At 39.1% G+C, this 8,210-nt stretch overlaps 1 pseudogene; it reads left to right on the top strand.

Moving 5' to 3' along the window:
* Nucleotides 1-305: 305 nt before the first annotated feature.
* Nucleotides 306-405, top strand: LOC150007863 (U6 spliceosomal RNA; annotated as a pseudogene).
* Nucleotides 406-8,210: the final 7,805 nt, after the last annotated feature.

Raw genomic sequence — 8,210 nt, 5'->3', positions numbered from 1 at the left:
CTAAAATAGAGTGTGATACAAATAAATATAATACAGCTTACTTTCAACAAATGTTCAACTATATTAAAAAAGCCACTTTATTTCTCTGAGGCTCACTTTCCATAAATATAAAAGGTGATGTGTGTTTAAATAATCTTTAATTTTTTAGCCCTTTAATAAACTATAAATATCTGTACAGAATGAAATTTAGATTACATTATTGTACAATTTGGTTGATTCTTGGTCAATGGATCAAAATTTCTAGATTAAATAAATTGACATATTTTCTTCTTTCGGAGGAAGACACATAAAAATGATTGTCAGCATCACTTCAGCAGCAGAGGTACTAAAATTGGAATGATACAGAAATTAGCATGGCCCCTGAGCAAAGATGACACACAAATTCATGAGGTGTTCCAAATTTTAAGAAAAAAAAGAAAAAGATTATCAAATTGGCAAGAGAGACAAAAGTTTGACAGATGGTTAACATAGGAATGTATTAGAAACAAGATTTAGTTTGACCTTTCCATCAAAACCATATATGAAAAGTATTATGCTCATAATTAATGATGAATTTCTATGTGTGGTATAAGGAAGATAACAAAAACCGATTTTCAAAAGGGCTAGAGGTTTTAGTAAACAATTTCAATACTCATTAAAAGTGTGATGTGTTTAAAAGAGCAAACGCAGGCTTAAGGTGTACTTGTGAATATGCAATAGCTGGGCTAATGTAAACAGTAGGACCTTTATTCTCTGTGCTAAAGAGATAATTTCCAAAGAATGTTTATCTTAGAGTGTCAGACTTAAGAACTTAAAGAGAACCGGAGGATATTAAAAGAACTGGAGAAGCAGGTGGTAAATGTTTTAAGAAATATAGACATGGTTATGGATTTTAGCTCAACTTCATGCCAGACTTTTTATTTGTTCACATTTTCCTTTAATGAAATAGATTTCATTTGTGAAGTAGTTATTAGCAAGTTTGAAGATTAAATGCTATACCACCCATTAGCAATGCTTAACCAAAGTTATGTAATCAAAATACGGATTAGAAGACCGGAGATTCATCCAAATCTGATTATATGCAAGTGGAAGCTGAAAATAAATGTTTATGAATCTAAGATAATGAACGTATTATGTAGTGTAAAAAACGTATTTTTTAAATGTAGTATCAAGGCCACCTGTGAATACAGACTGAAAACCCAACACATTTATTGAACTCATACAAGTAAGTGGTCTAGTTTATCACCTCTCTCTACTCATTCCATGGACCATATTTAGTTTAAGTGAGAATAGCTATAGCTCCCTTATTCACTTGTTAAGAGTATCATCCTTTTGCAATTTTGATGTAGTTTACTGATGTCATTAGAGAAAAAAAAAACAATAATAATAAAGGTTCTATGATTCTCCAGGTCTAGATGTCTTTCTAGTATTTTCCCTCACCCAAAGTAATGTGTGTAACTCCAGTCATCTAGTGGACAAAATTGAGAAGATCTACTTAAATACTCACAGAAAGATTTTAGTTTGTTTTTCCATTTTAGGATTGGAATTCTAGATGATATTTATTTCCCTCTGCTTCAACTTGAGTATTTTCTTTGTGTTAAAAATATGCTAAATTATTTGCTTAAGTTCCCAATTGTGAGAAAACGGTTATGTGGCCTATTTATAATTGGAAGTAGTCTCCTATGGTTTAGCCTCTCTTGTGATCACTGAGATAATAAAACATATCCTTATAGGAATGTAGTGGTGTTGACCCACGTTTCAAAATAATCTATCAAATAACATCCCTGATTATCTCTGTGACAATCGTTTAGATAAAAATCTATTATGAGTAAAAGATGTACATCGAAAGATGTGTGTTTATTTTTTGTTGATGTTTTACGTATGAAAATGGCCTATGTATTTTTTTTATTTCTAGATTCCTTGCTAAATTCACATTAAGCAAATAAATTGGTTAAGTGCAAAGTAATATTATTAGAGGAACTGTTCCAAGAATATCTGTGAAATTGCATTTTGATACCCATTAGATATGGTTCTTCTCCTCTATAAACCTCTTTTCATTACTGAAGGTGTAATTCTGTAGCATTAAATAAAGGACATTTAAAATAAAGCTTGATTTTCAGTCACTAAGCTACAGCTAGCGCAAATAAATACCAATTCCAATTAAAGATAAGAGAACTCTTGAGCTCCACCCACTGACAATTTAAATTTTTTTCTTCTTATTTTGAAAGTTTTATTAGGGAACACAATCCTTGAGTTGAAAATGATCTGGGGAATCTGGATGCAAGTGGCTGACAAGAAATATTAGGGGGATGGGGGGAAGGATTGCTTTCTCACAGTTACTAGGGAAACCCTTTCCCCTGATGTCTACATGTGAGGAATGTAAGAGAAAAATGGGGAGGGCTGTGTTGCTGTGGAAGGTAAACTGATACAGAGTCACCACCTCAGCAACCCAATAGAGAGGGGACATGCCTCAGAGACCTGGACATGGAGGGACCCAGATTCAGAGAGATTCTACCAAATAACCAGAGCTTGGATGGTGACTAGAAAGCAGATGACCCTAAAGTGGCTGCAGGGAGAACCTGGTTCACAAATCCTTTAAGCAGTTCTGTTTAAATACATACATTCAGAAGCAGATGGTACAACCCCACTGCAACATAGATCTATGGACATGTGACAAGTATCTCCAGGCAATAATGAGTTTTTAATTATCTGGTACCGTAGTTGTATATGCAGACTACATGTTTACATAGGGGGAGCATGAGAGAGGACCATCTTATTCACTAATTGTGAAACATTCACACATAATGAGGTCATCTTCCCATGGCTCTTTTCTCTGCTCCAAGACCGTACCCTCAGTCTGATGGTTAATATGTCCACTGAATTGAGAGCTGTGAGTAAAGTCAGACAACATTTAAAATATATATATATATTCCTAGTGGCACAGAGGTTCTGGAGAGGAGATATATTGTGTGCCTGCAACTGGATAAATTGTAATTTCTTAGGGAAATGTTCTTTGACATATATCAAAGAGAAAGTTAGTAACTACCTATAGAATCTAGTTTCAAAAAAGGATGGCTATGGGGCAGGGCTCTTTCTCAGACTTGAAGGGACAACAATTGCAGACTTGGTTGAGTAATTAAAATGTTTTTATCCATATGCCCAGATCTCTACATGAAATAGCCAAAGAGAAACAGTAAATTGTCTGGAAGAGAAAATTGTATGATTTTTAAAGCTCATGCAAAATATGATGTAGTATCAAAAGCTACACATATTTTCAGATTTTTAGATGCCCATCTAAGAAGGCCTTTAAAGTGAGTTGAAAAAAAAATTGTAGAGTTATTTTAAGAACGGGCCATCACTGTGAAACAGTGTAAAGGAAATATTGGAAACAGTTGCCCTGAAAGGTTACATGAGGCTGTATCAGTGTCTTAGGGAGCCCCTGCCTGCTTACAAGCAATTAAGTAAACATTTGGTAATACAGATCTGCATATTAATTACTGAACAGAAAGCAGGAGGAATGCTCAAGATGTGCATGTTGGTGCCGGAACCACGGAAACAAAACAGCAAGCAGGAGAAAGAGGAAACTGTCACCAAGACCAGCATATTGGAACTCCTCATCCTCCACCCCTACCCCAAGAAAATGTCAACAGAAGCTGTCTCTTGCCTTCTGCAATAAAAAAAGCATGTAGACTTCCAATGATAATAGGTCTAGGGACCAATTCTATGGGAGGGTGGGTAGAAGGTGGAAGCTCCATTCTTAGGCTATCATCCTCCAACAGTTACATGGAGAAGATCAAAAAAACAATGCCGAGAAACAAGATGGCGGAGGAGTAAGTGGAAGCTACACTAACTTCCACCCAGAACTAGTCTGGATTTACAACACAATTTTGGAGAAATCATCTGGAAAAACCAACCGAACACCAGCTGGAGAGAAGTCTTATAACCACGGAGAGACAGAAAAGGCCGCTACATCACAACGTGACCGGTAGGGAGTGCGGAGACTCGGAAGGGGCTGGCTGGACTCCCACGGGTGGCAGCTGATGGGACTGAGAAACAGCTCAGCAGCCGGGGGTTCCCCCTGAGAAGGGCAGGGTCTAAACCCCCTGCTGAACTTCCCAGCCTACAGCAACAGAGTGGAAAGTAAAATAGTATCCAGCTGAGAAAAGCGAAAAGCCACAGGGTTTCTTGCTAGCCGGAGAGAAACAGCTGGAGAAAAAGAGCTCTTAAGCGGATCACATACAAAAATATTTTGCCCCCCACTTACTCTGGGCTCAAGCGGAGGAAAGGCAGAGAGGACTGGAGATGCTTGGGGAGAGTTTGGTGTGGTGGCTTTGAGGGGAGAGCTGGGGAAGCGGCCGGCGGGGTCCCAGGGCTGACTCATCCCCACACTGCAGGCAGACCATTCCCAGCCAAGTGGCGTCAGCCTGAGGGGAAGCAAAGGCCCTGCCTACAGGAATTAAGCTGCCACACCCACAGTCCTTAAGCCTGACAGCTAATCACAGATTGAGTAGATTACTAACTAAAGGAGACAGACAAAGGCAGTAGATCCCCAGAAGTCTCCAACAGGCTGCCTAGGCCCAGACTGGTACAGGATCTGACGCCACCAGGGGCAGATCCAGGAAGTGCAGATCATTCTAAGAAGCACCAACAAACAATAGGAGTCACAAAAATGGGGAGACAGAGAAACAACCCCCCATCGAAAGGAAAGGCAGAGTCCCCAGAAAGAGTGCTAAATGAAATAGAGGGGAGCCAACTATCAGATATGGAATTGAAAGCATGGATTATGGAGAAGCTCAATGAGCTCAGCGGAAACTACAAAGAACTCCAGAAAAACTACAGTGAACTCCAGAAGAACTATAAGGAACTCACTGAGAATTATACCAGCATCAAAAAGGACATGGAAGCTATCAATAAGAGCCAGGAGGAAATGAAGAATACGATCTCTGAATTGAAGAACGCAGTAGAAGGAATTAAAAACAGGCTAGAGGAAGCAGAAAATCGGATCAGCGAGCTGGAGGACAATGTAGACAAAAACTCACAGACAGTGCAACAAAATGAAAAAAGGCTGAACAAGACTGAAGAGGCTCTAAGACAGCTGCAGGACAACATGAAACGTAATAATATCCGTATCATAGGAATTCCAGAAGGAGAAGAAGAGGAGCAAGGGATAGAAAACCTCTTTAAAAAACTAATGACAGAAAACTTCCCTAACATGAAGAGAGAAAGAATCATGCAAGTCCAGGAAGCACAGAGGGTCCCAATGAAGATGAATCCCAATGGGCCCACTTCAAGACACATCATAATTAAAATGCCAACATTCAAAGACAAAGAGAGAATCCTAAAAGCAGCAAGAGAGAAACAACTAATAACATACAAGGGAGCTCCAATAAGGCTATCCTCAGATTTCTCAGCAGAAACACTACAAGCCAGAAGGGAATGGCAAAATATATTCCAAGTAATGAAAAACAAAGGCCTACAACCAAGAATACTCTACCCAGCAAGGCTCTCATTCAAAATGGAAGGTGAAATAAGGAGTTTCCAAGACAGAAGAAGGTTAAAAGAATACATCTCCACCAAACCAGCATTGCAAGAGATGCTAAAGGGTCTGCTTTAAGAAGATGAAGAAACAGAGAGAGACAGAGAGGAACACGAGTACAAAGGGGGAAAATGACAATGAATAAGTACTGAAAGAAAGAAGGAGCTTCTACCATTTGCAACAACATGATTGGAACTAGAGAGAATTATGCTTAGCAAAATAAGCCAGGCAACAAAGAAAATTACCTTATGCTATCACCTGTTAAAGGAAACTAATGAACAACACAAACAAATGAGCAAAACTGAACCAGAGGTATGTAAATGAGGAATAAACTAACAGTAACAAAGGGGGAGATGGGAGGGAGAAAAGTGGTAAGAAGGGGAAGGGTCTAGTCAAAGATCATGTATAAATGACCCATGGACATGGACAGCTGGGTGGGGACTGAATGTGGGAGAAGGGAGGGACAGGGTGCAGAGAAGCAAGAGGGGGAAGAAAGTGAGACAACTGTAATGGAAAAACAAACAAACAGAAAAATTTTTAGTGGGGGAAAAAATAAAAATATAAAGAATAGAAATGCAAGTTCAGTGAATATTGGAAGGACAAGGATTTTCCTTCACACTATATATTTTCTCCCTATCTGATCCCTCCAGAATTTGTCATTCTAAAGAAGTAAGTAATGACCTAAGTTTCTTTGCATAAAACTAATAAGACCAGTTGTTAATAGTGATTTTTTGACTAAGACTTTGACTGGAATGTCATGCCTAAAGGAGACATGCTTGGGCTTTGGTTGTTACCAAAAAGCCCTGAGCAACTGGGACTGACTTTCAAAGGTAATAAAAGTCCATGAGATAAAAGGCCTGGTACCTTGGATGGATGAGCAGTCCATAGCAATCTTTCCAGGGAAGGAATGAAGGTTGTTTTACTGAAAGATGGCTAGAAGGGACCTTAAGGCAAAATGGAAAACCAGGAGGACCTGGAAAAGACAGGTGTTTACAGGCAAGGCTGAATGCCAGGTATGTGGCTCAGCTTCTGTGCCCTGAAGGGCAGACTGAAGGTCACCCTAAATGTTCCTTGCATAAATTCCAGCAAAGCAGAACTAAAGATCATAAGTGATCATTTGCTGCTCTTGTTGTGTTTATGCAAATGAACAGGATAAATTAAAAATGAACTTAATGCAGTCCCTTTAATGACAAGGAGGGTAATCTTAGGGAGAAAAATCACGATTCAAGGAAGATCACAATGCCCAGTGGTAGACTATAAAGTAGTGCAGCTAACCGTCTTTAAAGTTTCTTTTCATTTAAAATTTGTTTTCATTTGAAAGTTAAACTATGTCTGTGGCATTATCAAAGATGTTTAATTTACAGGCAAGAAGAATGTCAAATGCCTTGCAATTGGATGTCTTTCCGATAAGACAGTCCTACAGATCTATAAACTTGTGTGTGGGTTATGTTACATAAATTAACATGTGTTTTCTGTTTTCAAAGGGCATAAGCCTATGATCTCATTACCTGAGTGATTGTCTGTATGTATAGGCCTCACTTAATTCTGTCTGCATTGCTGCCTCCTGATACTCAATGGTTTGGCTGAACTAAGTGGCTGGGTTGGTGAAGAACAGGGTGGTCAGTGGGCTTCACTTTAAAACTGGTTTCTCTTTTCTATCCTAATGGCTTGGACAGAAAGAGCCCAGAGGCCTGAGAGGGGGGAAACCTAAATATTTCCCTCAGTCCAAACTAAGTATAATGGGCAAAAGGGTTTTGGACAGGTGAGATGTACCTGGCATACCTTCCTCTAAAGAAGCCCTTCTTTTCCCTAATGTGGGACATTGAAAAATTAACACCTGTCTTTTGTCATCTAGTGGTTACGAATTGAATGATGTCCTTTAACCCTGTTGCCTCCAGAATACGACAAGGATGCCAGCCTGTTAAACCAAGCATGCCGTTGTCCAGAGACAGCCAACCAACCTGGAGTCTGCACTATCCTTCCCCTTGTGGGAAGGCCACCCTCCCCTCCACACTTCCACTCTTATTAGGGATTTCTTGACCCAAGGGTAGGTAGGACGACGACCATGCCCAGCTTGAAGCAGCTAGAGGAGCTCGAGACCTTCGTCCATTGTCCTTTATAAGATTGTAAAGGGTCTTAAGTCTGAGAGGGAGGGATTGTTATTTTTTATTGTTAAAATATTTAACTAATTAATTAATTATTTTTTTAAAAAAGAAGAAGAATATATGAAAGGGTGAGCCATGGGCATGGACTTGGGGAGGGGATTGTTGGGGAAGGGGGGTGCTGGGTGGAGGGGAACAAAGGGGAAAAAATTGGAACTATTGTAACAATATAATCAATAAAGTATACTTAAAAAAAAACAAACAATGCATAAGATTGCTCTGCTTTGGGAGATGTAGGTGAGTCAGGTGAGAATTTTTCAACTAAAAGGAGAGAGAAGCAAGGGGAAAATAAACTAGGCGAGAAAAATAGCTAGAATTTCTGTTCCTACGTGTGGCTTGGTTTTATGATCTTCTTGATTGTAATTCACAGATAAGTGGGTTCTTTGTCAGGACCTAAAGGCCCAGGGCCAGAAGGATGACTTTCAACTTAAAAAAAACTTAGCTCTAGCCTCAAACTTTATAAAATTACAGATATCTCCAATGGTCATATTTTAACAATCCTGTTTCTACCTTCAAAACACACCATTATTGCC

The sequence above is a fragment of the Furipterus horrens genome, unplaced genomic scaffold (genome assembly GCF_987537825.1).
Source record: "Furipterus horrens unplaced genomic scaffold, mFurHor1.1.pri manual_scaffold_6, whole genome shotgun sequence".
NCBI lineage: Eukaryota > Metazoa > Chordata > Mammalia > Chiroptera > Furipteridae > Furipterus > Furipterus horrens.
The sequence above is the reverse complement of the archived record's forward strand: the minus strand, read 5'-3'. Positions and strand labels throughout refer to the sequence as shown.